Genomic DNA, 12,901 nt, shown 5'->3' on the forward strand with positions numbered 1-12,901 from the left:
ATTTTTGTATTTTTACTAGAGACAGGGTTTTATCACGTTGGCCACGCTGATCTTGAACTCCTGACCTCAGGTGATCCATCTGCCTCAGCCTCACAAAATGCTGGGATTACAGGCATTAGCCACCACACCCGGCCAACATTTTCAGTTTTTTTTTTTTTTTTTTTTTTTTTTTTGAGACGGAGTCTCGCTCTGTCACCCAGGCTGGAGTGCAGTGGCACGATCTCGGCTCACCGCAAGCTCCACCTCCCAGGTTCACACTATTCTCCTGCCTCAGCCTCCCGAGTAGCTGGGACTACAGGCACCTGCCACCGCGCCCGGCTAATTTTTTTATATTTTTAGTAGAGACGGGGTTTCACCGTGTTAGCCAGGATGGTCTCGATCTTCTGACCTCATGATCAGCCCGCCTCGGCCTCCCAAAGTGCTGGGACTACAAGTGTGAGCCACCGTGCCCGGCCCATTTTCAGTTTTTAACAAAAATCTATGAGATATACAAGAAACAGGGAAGTAGTCCCTATATACAGGAACAGACAAACAAAATTAAACAACAGTCAATGAAAACAGTTCCTGAGCAAGCCTGTTTGTTGGACTCACTAGATAAAGTATTTATTTACTTTAAATATGTTCAAAGAATGAAAGGAAACTATATAGAAAGAACTAAAGGAAAGTGTGGTACAATGCCTCAACAAACAGAATATTAATAAAAAGAAAGCATTTTTAAAAGGTCAAATACTAATTCTACAGTTGAAAAGTACAATAAATTAAATTAAAAATTTGCCAGGAAGGCTCGACAGCAGATTTTTGCTGGCAGGAGAGAAAATTAAGGAATGTCAAGATAGGTACATTGATATCATTCAGTTTTAGAAACAGGGAAAAAATGAGGGAAAATGAAGTGCCTCAGAAACCTATAGAACACCATCATGTGTACCAATAATCAGATTCACATTTCCCGAATACCATTTCCCGAAGTTTTTAACTTCAGGTAGTAAAATGTCACTTAACAATGAATTGGAAGAAAGTATAGACATACTAAGAACCACAGAAAAAGGAACGGAAAGAATAATTGAATGAATAATGGCTGAAAATCTCACAAATTTGATGAAAAACTTTAATCTACACACTGAAGAAGTTCAACAAATTCCAAGTAGGATACACTCTAAGATTTTCATACTATGATGATTAATTTTACATGTCAACTTGTCTGGGCCATGAGGTGCTGAGACATTTGGTCGAACATTATTATGGATGTTTCTGTGAAGGTATTTTTGGATAAGATTAACATTTAAATCAGTAGACTGAGTAGAAGAGTTTGCCCTACATAATGTGGGTGAACTTCATCCAATAAAGTGTTGAATAGAATAAAAAATGCCAACCATCCCCGAAGTAGTAGAGAACTTTTCCTGCCTGACGGCCTTCAAAATGGGACATTGGGTTTTTTTCCTACCTTAGTACTCAAACTGAAACTTTGTTTCTTCCTGAGTCTCAAGGCTCCTGGTTTTCAGACAGGAACTACACCATTGGCCCTGGTGTTCAGTTCTTTAGCTCTCCTGAGTTTCCAACTTGCTAACTCAACACACCCTGAAGATCTTGAGATTTATCAGTCTTCATATATCTATATTTTATATATAATGAGTATCTTTATATGCACTTACACACATCCTACTCGGTCTTCTCTGAAGAATGTTGACTGATACACCTACCTAGATATGTCATGTTCAAGCTATTGAAACCAAAGACAAGACCAGAATCTCAAAAGTGAAAAAAGAAAATTGTCTCATCAATAAGACTGCCAGCTAACATTATGTCAAAAACCATAAAGGTTAAAAGACAGTGAGATGGCATATTCAAATTGCTGAAAGAAAAAGATTGCAACCAAAAACTCTATATTCAACAAAACTATCCATCAAAAATTAAAAAGAAATGAAGACATTTCAAGATAAACAAAAACTAAGGATTCAATGCTAGCAGACCTTTCCTACAAGACATACTAAAGGCTCCAGGCTGAAATGAACAGACACTAGATAATAACTTGAATCTACATAAAGAAATAAAAAGCATTAGTAGAGGTAACTTTATAGGTAAAAATAAAAGATAACATAAATTTATTTTTGTTGATAAATATTTTCTCCTATTTGATTCAAAAAACTACAAAAAGTAAAAATTAAAAAACTGTGATTATATAATATATAATGATCCTATATTGTGTGTATTAGTCCATTTTCACACTGCTATAAATATACTATCTGAGACTGGGTAATTTGTAAACCAAAGAGGTTTAGTTGACTTACAGTTCCGCGTGACTGTGGAGGCTTCAGGAAACTTGCAATCATGGCAGAAGGGGAGGAGAAGCAGGCACCTTCTTCACAAGGTGGCAGTTGAGAGAGAGAGAGAGCAGGGGAAACTGTCACTTTTAAACCTTCAGATCTCATGAGAATGCCCTCACTATCATGAGAACAGGATGGGGGAACTGCCCCCATGATCCAGTCACATTCCACCAGGTCCCTTGCTGGAAATGGGAGGGTTACAATTCAATGAGATTTGGGTGGGGACACAGACCCAAACCACATCACTGTATAATGCATAATGATCTTACAGTGTAAAAAGATGTAATTCTGTGAACATAAAACATAAGAAGGAGGAAGGAAACATCATGTTATGCAGCAAAATTTGTGTATACAATAGAAATTTAGTTGATATTCATCTTAACTAGAGTATTTTAGATGATAATTATAATTCCAAGAAATTATTAAGATAATTCATAAAAACATGTAGTAAAGAAGGAAGCAAAAATATAATTAGAATGGTCCACCAAAAAAAATCTAACACAAAAGGCAGTGATGGAAGAAGAAAGGAAAGACATAAGATAAAACAAATAGCCAAATTAAAGATGTAAATCTTACTATATTAATATAATAATATACAATAATATTAAATATAAATGATGAATTGTATGCTCAGAGCAAAATACAGAAATTGGGAAAAATGTGTTATTCAACAATATACTCTCTATTAAAGACATACTTTAGATTCAATGACAAAAAGAGATTTAAAGTAAAAGGATGGGAAAAAATACCATGGAAACAGTAAATAAAAGATAACAAGTATGTTTGTATTAATATTAAATTTAAAAGACTTTAGTACAAAAATTTTTTTCTGGAGATAAACAGTGGCATCTATAATAATAAAAATGTCAATCCATTAGGAAGTTGTAACATTATAAACACATAAATACCTAACAGAGCCCCTGAATACATGAAGTAATAACTGACAAAATCAAAGTAAGAATAGAGAATTCAGCAATAATAGATGTGGAACTCAATACTCCACTTCCAACAATAGCTGGAACAGCAGGTAGAAAATTACAAGAAAATAAATTATATGAACAACACTATCAGCCAACAAGATTTAAGAGACATCTATGGAACATCCCATCCCACACCACGTGGAGCCTTCTTGGGTAGAACATATGTTATGCCATAAGACAAGCCAGAATAAATTTAAAATGATCAAAATGATACAAAAGTGTATTCTCTAACCACAATAAAATGCAATTAGAAATTAAAAACAAATAAATGTGGAAAATTCACAAGTATGTGGAAATTAAACAATACATTTCAAAATAATCAATAGGTCAAAGGAGAAATGAAAAAAGGAAATAGAAAATACTTTTAGATGAAAAAAAGTGATAATATATCAAAACTTAGAAAGTGTAGCTAAAGTGGTGGTCGGAGGGAAATGTGTATATTAGAAAGGTAGAAAGACCTTATATCAAACACTACCTCAAGAAACTAGAAAAAAGAAATCTAAACACAAAGCAAAAAGAAATAAGAAAATAAAGATTAGGCTGGAAATAAATGAAATAGAGAATAGAAAAACAACAGAAAACAGTCAGTGGAACCCAAATTTGGTTTTTGAAAAAGACCAACAAAGTTGACAAATCTTTAGTCAGAAGGTCAATGAAAATATATAGAAATAAAAATTATGGAATATAAAATAAAGACCTAAAGAGGATGCTACTGACCTTGCGTAAATATATATAAGAGAATACTATACCATGTACAACTGTATATCAACGAGTTAGGTAAATTAAATGCTATGGACCAAATTATAGAAAGATACAAACTACCAAAAATCAGGAAGAAACAAAAAATCGAAATAGATTCAAAACGAGTAAAAAAAAATTAGTACATTAAAACATTTTTACAACTAAAAGTCTAGGCTTCACTGATGAGTTCAACTAAAGGTTTAAAGAATAAAAAATAGCAATTCTTTACAAACTCTTCCAAAAAATAAAAAAAGGAGAGAAAACTTACCAATTCATTCTATGGGAGCAGTATTACTTTGATACCATCATGTAAGATGATACAAAAAGAAGAAACTAAATTACTATCAAATTACTAGCCAAATTACCAGCAAACTGAATCCAGCAACATATAAAAAGTATTATATACAATGACCAGGCAGGATTTATTCAAGGAATGCAAGTTTGTTTTAAAATGTGAAAATCAATGTAATATATGACATTAATAAAGGACAAAAAATACATGATCTTCTTAACAGATGTAAAAATAGAATTTGACAAAATAAACCACTCTTTGTGAAATAAATACTCAGTGACCTACAAACAGGACTTCTTCAATGTCATCAAGATAAATGTCATATTAAGAATGGCCAGTTTCACCACTGTTATTTATATTGCACTAGATTTTTTAGCTAGGGCAATTAGTCAAGAAAAAGTATTAAAAGTCATTCAGATTGAAAATACAGAAGTGAAGCTACCTCTGTTCTCACATGATAATTTTATATATGTAGAGAGTCCTAAAGAAGTCACAAAACACTACTAGAATTAGGAAACAATTTCAGTAAAGTTTTAGGAAACAAGATCAACATACAAAAATCTAATCTATTTCCATACATTAGCCATGAACATCTTGAAAATGAAATTTAAAAAATAATTTACAACAACATGAAAAAGGATAAAATGTATAAATAAATTAAAGAGGTACAAGACTTTTACACTAAAACCTACAAAACATTTTTAGATGAAATTAAAAGAGGTAAACAAATTGAAAAGACATGCTATGCTCGTAGATTAGAAGATAATACCTTAAAGATGGCTTCAGGTTCATTCCCCAATTGATCTACAGATTCAATGAATTTTCTTTTTTCTTTTCTTTTCTTTTTTTTTTTTTTTTCAGAAATTGGGAAGCTGATCCTAAAATTCATATGCAAATGAAAGGAATAACAATAAATTTGATGAGTGACAAAATAATATTTTATAAAAAGGAAACAGTGATATTTTGGATTCTTCTCTACCCTGACCCTTCTTTAACTTTAGCAACCTTTAGGGTTGAAGATTCCTATAGTTCAAGGAAGAATAAATATAAAATGGCCATGATTTCCCTCCCCTCTCTACTGAAAACAAACTATGAGTTTGGTTCAGGAACAGAGAAAAACAAACACACAAATAAAAAACAAAACAAGCAAAAAGCATGTGCCTGGTATAAAATTGAACAGAGACATTTTAAATCAGGACCCAGGACCATTTCAGTGTGTTTACAAAACTTCTGCGCCCTAAGGCCTCCCTGAGATGAAGTGACATGCCCTTCTCAATATGGAATTAAGCATGGTATTTCGAGTTGTTTTTGTTTCTTTTTTTGAGATGGAGTTTCGCTCTTGTTGCCCAGGCTGGAGTGCAATGGTATGATTTCGGCTCATCTCAACCTCCCCTCCAGGGTTCAAGCCTCCTGAGTAGCTGGGATTACAGGCGCCCACCAGCACACTTGGCTATTTTGTGTTTTTAGTAGAGATGGGATTGCTCCATGTTGGTCAGGCTGGTCTAGAACTCCCGACCTCAGGTGATCCACTAGCCTCGGCCTCCCAAAGTGCTGAGATGACAGGCCTGTGCCACCACGCCCGGCCTGAATATTTCGATTTTTAAAATGTCTCCTCATGCCCTGCAGTTCTTCTTAGCAGCCCAGTGAGAGAAGCGCAGGCTCCTGCCTCTGAATTTAACTGACAGGAATGAATCATGCTCATTCAGAGAAATGACCTGCATTTTGTCAGATGCCATGCTCTGCAGAGTCTCCTCTCAGTGGGACAGCCAGACGGCATGCAGAGTCATAGTGCACAAGGTTAGCAGGTGGTAAAGAAATCATGGCAAGCCAGTAAGGAGAATGATAGTCCTGGAGAAAAAAGTATTGTCCTTTAATAGCCACTGAGTTGATACTGTTCATTACAGTACAATTTCTGGCAGAAGGCCCAGTCTTTATCCCTGTACTCCTGGTTCTTAAGCCAGACCATGACTTACGTGTTGGGAATGAAAGCTGTTGTGTGTAAGAGAATGGAGTTTGAGAGTGCAAAATCTACATTTGGGTCTTAGCTCTGGAACTTGAAGAGGCAAAGTGATGTGGCCAAGGTCTCACAGCTACGATGGTTAAGCTTCCTCAACTGCGAAGTGCCAGTAACAATAGTGTTTTCTTCATAGGGTTGCTATAAGGATTAAGGTATCGAAAGCATGTTAAGCATGTTTTACCATAAGTGACAATTCTGGGGTCATTTTTATTACATGAGAAGCTGATTTTTACTTTAAATCAGTATTCTAGTCAGCTTTCATAGATTTCCAGACTCTTGAGCCCAATTCTGTCAACCAGATAAGAGATTGGTTTGGCAGAACTATAATATGTATTTCCCAGAAGTTGTCCTAGATTTGGACTATGCCTAACATTCCAAGCCTATTAATTTCATAGAATATAGATTGTAATGGGTCAAGCAGAAAGAAAGGATTAGAGACTTATAGTTGCCTAACTCAAGAATTACACATTCCCTTAAGAAAAATGAGAATGATATTTGGACTCTTTTGCCATATTGACCTTGTAAGGAAGTCAAATAACTGTGTCAGAGGGTTGGGCATAGAAAGGGGGCTTTGCACTTTCAAATGGGTTGACAATAATTATTCATCTTTTTAAGATAAGGAAAGTAAAGTCAAGAAGGTTAATCTCACCAAATAGCAAATCATTTTTTAATTGTCTACTTCGAAACAAGGTCTTTTGATTCTCAGCTCATTGAGTTTTACTTGAGGCTCCATAGGAGCAAACAAAAACAGCAAGCTTGAACACTGTCTAGGATGGGTTTCATGAAAAAAGTGAAATCTTAACAAATCTCATGGTGATAAGTAGAGGCAGATTTGAGGATTCTCCTTTTTTCATTTACCCAATAAAGGAAATAGTTGCCTTTGTTTCATCTTACTCTGTTGGTATGCATGTAATGCATGTCATACAGCTGGAAAAAGTCATCCTGGGAAGAACTTCCTTATTTCAAAGGAAAACATAAATTGAACCATTGTGGGAGAAACGAGGCCATCAGGCACAACTATGATGTTTTAAATGAGACTGTACTAGGCCGACAGGTAACCTTGGTGCTGAGTCCAACCCCAGAGAAAGATGGTGACAGATCAACGGAAGAGTGGAGGGGAGAGGTGGAGCAGGAGCTTGGAGCTGGCAACCAGCCAGGAAGCTATAGAGGAGCTAAATTGTGCATCTTATTTAGTACATTTATTATAGGAACATTTCTAAACAAACATCCCGAAACAAATGTGACTATTCATAAGCTCCCTGCTGTCCTGAGCAGATTTAGTGCTTGACAATTTTATCCTAATGGCTTTGTGGTGTTTGCTGAGTTTCATCTCTTTACAGCATTTTATGAATTGTCATTTTGCGGGGATTTTAAACAGGCTGCATTTGCCCTTCATTTGTGGTTGTGCAACCAAGTCAGAAATGGATACATGTAGAGTGAAGATGGCACAGGAATGGGAAGAACATGGTTGTCTAAATCATATTCAACTTAAGTTTTTGGTTGGCATTTATCAGATCATTATTCTTCCCTATTGTTTATTAATTTATTCTAAGAACTTTTGAACATCTCTTTTGTATTGGGGTTTGAATTCTAGATCCTGGGAGCACGAAGAGGGATAAGGTGAGATCCTGACATCGGGAAGTACAGTTTTCAGAGCTGGGGACAAACCTGAAAAAGGTGAAGGCAGACCTAGATAAATAAAGATATCAAATGGTGTGAGGCATAAACAGGGGTATAGTGATTCTACCCGGAAAGTAATGGGAAGATCAAGAATGCATTTCAGAGAGGAAATGATGAGGGTATCATTGATATAGAAATAAAGCGAGCAGACAAAGTCAGCAATAGGCAAGATATGAATTAGCTTGGTGGTTTAGAAAAATGGAAGCAGATCAGAATAACTGGAACATGAAGGGGAAACAGAGGAGTAGATACAGCCTGAGTAAAGACTGGTAAGACAGGGCCAGGGGATGGATAACTCTATACACCATGTGAAGGAGTAGAGATGTAAATAAGTTGAAGTTCCACAGCCAAGATGACAAGTGGTATAGATAGAATAAAGGCAGTAGCACTGTGGCCAGAGGGGGCAAAAATTAGATATGATTGATGGAAAGGGCATAGAATCTACAGTATTTGATAACACGTTGAATGAGTGGTGTGTGAGGAAAAGTGTGGAATCTAGAATGGGTCCGAAGTCTCTAGCTTGCGTGACTGAGTAATATGATCACGTAAAAGGATGTAAATCTCATTTGACATCCCAAGCTAGGGAAGCAGAATATACTCTTTAAATATATAAACAAAAAGTATACTAGAAGGAAGTATAACAAATATTAACAATGATAATCAATAAGTGATGCAATTATAGGTTATATAATATGTTTCATTCAGTTGTCCAGTATTTTGCAAATTAAAAATAATAAACGTGAGTTACTTTTAGGACAGGAACAACTATAATAAAAGTTTTTAAAAAATAATTGTAAGTAGAATAAAAAGAAGTTCCTATAAAATATTTTTCTTGGAGCTTGGCTTATGTAAATAGTTGTATGAATTGAAAAAAACAGAACTCTATGAATATGCTGAATGATAAGGATTCCATTTTGAGTCATGATACATACTTCCTTCTTTTTTTCTACTTTTTGACACTGATGTAATTCTCAAACTATATCGAACTACAACACAAATAGCATGATAGGGAACAGCGCTTAAGGCTGGCTTAGTATTAACAGATTTAAAAACCTAGTGGTTAGGAAAGAGGAACATGGGCGTAGAGAAAGACTTTTCTTGTTTTCACGATCCATGACACCTACTGGATATATGGCTTGGTGCCAGTACCACTTCTTGTGTCACCATTCCCTCAGGGTTTCAGAAATGCTTTTGGAGGAGATAGTATTAAAAGTATCTATATGCACAAGTTTTCCTGGATAGTATTTCTATGCCTCAATCTTTCACATCCATGCTGTATGTATTTCTACACATAGGCTTGCACACCGTTTATCAGCTTTAGTGTTCTTTAGAGTGACAGTTATTTCCTAATACCTTTAACATGATTTGTCAGCAGATGCTCCTACACACTTTAAATTTTAAGAAATTGGCCCGTTGTCCTTTGAATTTGAGCTGAACTTTTATTTCATGAAAGTCATGAGAGTTAATTTAAAACATTCTTAGCTCTTGAGTCTAAAGAGCATTTACTTTTGTCTGAAGACACCTTTACACAGAAAAGAAAAAAAAAATCGATAGCTGACCTTAATATTTTCTTACTTCAAAGAGACCACTGACTATTCTTTTCTACTAGTTATTTGTGAACCTGTATCCTCATCTGAGAGTCTTCGCTTTTGATTAGAAATTCAACTTAAGTTTTTTGTTTATCTTTCGTCCACAGTATTTCATAAGAAAAGTAATCCACCCTTTAGAGGCTGTTGCAAATTTGAATTACTAAAATCCTGAAGCGGAACTGAACATTTGCCAGGATTTCACTTTGTGTGCAGTATTGTGCTCCCTCTTGATGCTTCTATCATTTCTGATTTTGATACCAGATTTCAGTTTTCTTTAATTATGGAGAAGCTATAAGAACACCTCCTTGTTCTTTCTCCATTCTTAGAGGGAAGCAGAGGGAACATTGATGAACTTAAGCTCCCATTAGAACGTTAAAGTCTTTAGAGATGAGCTGAATATCATAAAGCAGTCTTTTCTGTCTTACCTTTCTCCTATTACCTCTGTTGCTTTTTTTTGCCTTGGCTCAATGCCTATTTCAATGTTGGGATTTCTGAGCTCTCTTGGGACTCAGAGGTTACAGCATATGATCATACTCTAGTGGCAAGTGGGCAGATAAAACTACCCATTTACCCATTTGCTAGCAAGAATGAGACAGGAAGATGCACTTTGAGAATGCATTTTACCCAGGGGGATCATAATGACAAGCCATAGCCAGCAACAGATGACTACTGAATGGACCATCTATCTCTGTAAAAGGCATTTCAACATGGTGAAGCCAGTAGCTGAGAGGCCAATTGAACTTTTAAAACAGTGAACAACATGCATCGGGGCCTTATCTTCCAAGTTCTTATTTTATTACATTCCTATACCTTCAAAGTACAGAGATAATATTTTTTTCCATGAGAAGATTAAGATTTAGGCCAAAAGATTCTCTTTTGAGTTGTGTGAGAAAATGAGTAGAGGGGAGAAAGAGTGAAATGGTACCTCTTTGCATATTAGATTCTATTCTCAATCAGCACATTGCAGTTACATCCTGAAAATTAATGAGATTTTTTTTTTTTTTGCCTATAATTGTGTTGAACTTGTATCTGAATTGATGGCTTAACTTCTCAAAAATGTAGGTCTGGAAGATACGTACCTCAACATAAAGGAGAAAAGTCATATATTATCAAAATGGGATATAATCTAGATATGAAAGACTTGGCTTTGAATTTTGTTGTTAGCTAAGTCAGTCTAAGTGACACTAAAAATATAGAAATAAAGACAATGGCTTCATAAATTTTAAATAAAATATTTTAAAATATCTATTAAAATTAAAGATAAAATTCTGTAACTTAGAATTTTAAGATATGACATAGCTAGATAACCTTAATCAGCGTAAGTTTTATTATGGCTATAGCTATAATTTCATTAAGAAACCCATTTGGTCTCTAATGAATCAAACTCAGTAAACTTCAATTTTCCAACTTCAACCAATCTGAGGGTGTATTATCTCCATTTTCTTAGGTAGTGACTTGATATTTTAACAGAGCTTTGAACTGTTTAAATGTTTTTGTCATATGCCTCAGAGAGATTTAGTCCCTGACTAGTTGTCAGTACAGATTGTGATTCTTAAGTTGTCTTTATTATGGCCTGAATCAAACAAAACCTGAGTTCCCTTCACCACCATGAAATCATTGCCCTTTCCAAGCAGTCTCAATGTTTATACATGTGTCACCTAAATGCACTTTTCTTAAAACTTCTCCGGATAGCAGTTGTTTCCATTAAGATGTGGAAATAGCAAATTAGCGAGCATGCAGCTCTTGCCTATGATGTGGGGAGCACCACCAAATAAAGATGAAAGTGCAAACCTTTTCTTGCTCACTTGTCTAAATTCTACTGAGTCATTGTAAGGAGAAGACAGAAGACAGTTGTCTCTTTGAATGGAGAAGATACCTGGTTAAATGTAAAATATATGGATTGTGTAATAAAGAAAGAATTATAAACATGTCAAGTAAATACATTGAGCATTGCTGAATTTGCAGGGCAAAATTTGAAATTGACATCCTGGAGAACAGTGAATATACCTTGATTGGCTACACTTTTATAGCATTTCCTCTACTTTGTGGTGATTTACTAGGACAGTTTCCTAGTCCCCATATTTTTGTTCTCCTAAACTGCACATGGCACGCATTCCAACTCGCACCTCCGCAGGCTGTTGTAAGCCTTCACCTTCTGGTCACAACATTCCTACAGATAACTCCTAAGAGTACTCCTAAGAGAGTGCTTGCATATAATAAATGACATGTGATTTCTATTAAACAGTCTTAGGAGATTGTGGATCAGTGTATGCGTAATCCTTCATTAGTCTTTTCCTTGCATGATTGTGGTGGCCCTTGAGAAAAATGAAGACTTTTTTTTTTTCTTTTCCTGTTTCAGAATGTAAGGCAGGATAAAGCACAAAATTCCAGGACTAGGGAAAGAATGCCTTAGAATTTCATTTTTTGGTTTTCACGTGAAGACTTATCTTGGATTTAATAGTGTCCATGTATGGATTTAGTTCTTAATTTATAGCTTCATCATGAGTGGTTTCTCAAACCTTTAAAGGTCTGTTTTCATTTCCTGTGGGCGGAGTATTTCTTTTTCGTTCTCTCCATAAAGCATATCTCTGTAGTATTTGTTTGTCAGTCAGGCAGGATCCTAGCAGGAACAGATGCTTATACCTCAAATTGAGTCTTTTGAGGAAAGTGTATTAGAAAGCCCATCCACAAAGGTGTGGACAGACTATAAAAAGGCAACACAGGATGAAGTGTGCTTACGGAAAAGTGACAGAGGCAGCATTTCCACCCCTGCAAACGGAGAGTCACTGGAGCTAGGGAGACGACAGAGAGAGCACTCTATATCACTATTCCAAGTAGTACGGATGCAGAAAAGAGAGAGAAGCCAGGGCAATTAATGTATTCTCTGAATTTCCTCTCTTCCTTTCCTCTCTCAAAACTGCTGCAGTTGCCTCCCATCAGAAGAACTAATCAGATAAAAGAAAATGGGACCTGGGCCAGGATCGGTGGCTCATGCCTGTAATCTCAGCACTTTGGGAGACCAAGGCAGGTGGATTGCCTGAGCTCAGGAGTACGAGACTAGCCTGGGCAACATGGTGAAACCCCGTCTCTACTGAAATACAAAAAATTATACAGGCATGGCGGCATGCTCCTGTAGTTCCAGCTACTCAGGAGGCTAAGGCAGGAAAATTGCTTGAATCCAGGAGGAGGAGGTTGCAGTGAGCCAGATGGTGCCGCTGCACTCCAGCCTGGAAGACAAGGGACCTGTTGTTTCTGTTGATGCAGTTTTTGTAGATCAGCTC

The sequence above is a fragment of the Macaca fascicularis genome, chromosome 7, assembly GCF_037993035.2.
Source record: "Macaca fascicularis isolate 582-1 chromosome 7, T2T-MFA8v1.1".
Taxonomy (NCBI): Eukaryota; Metazoa; Chordata; class Mammalia; order Primates; family Cercopithecidae; genus Macaca; species Macaca fascicularis.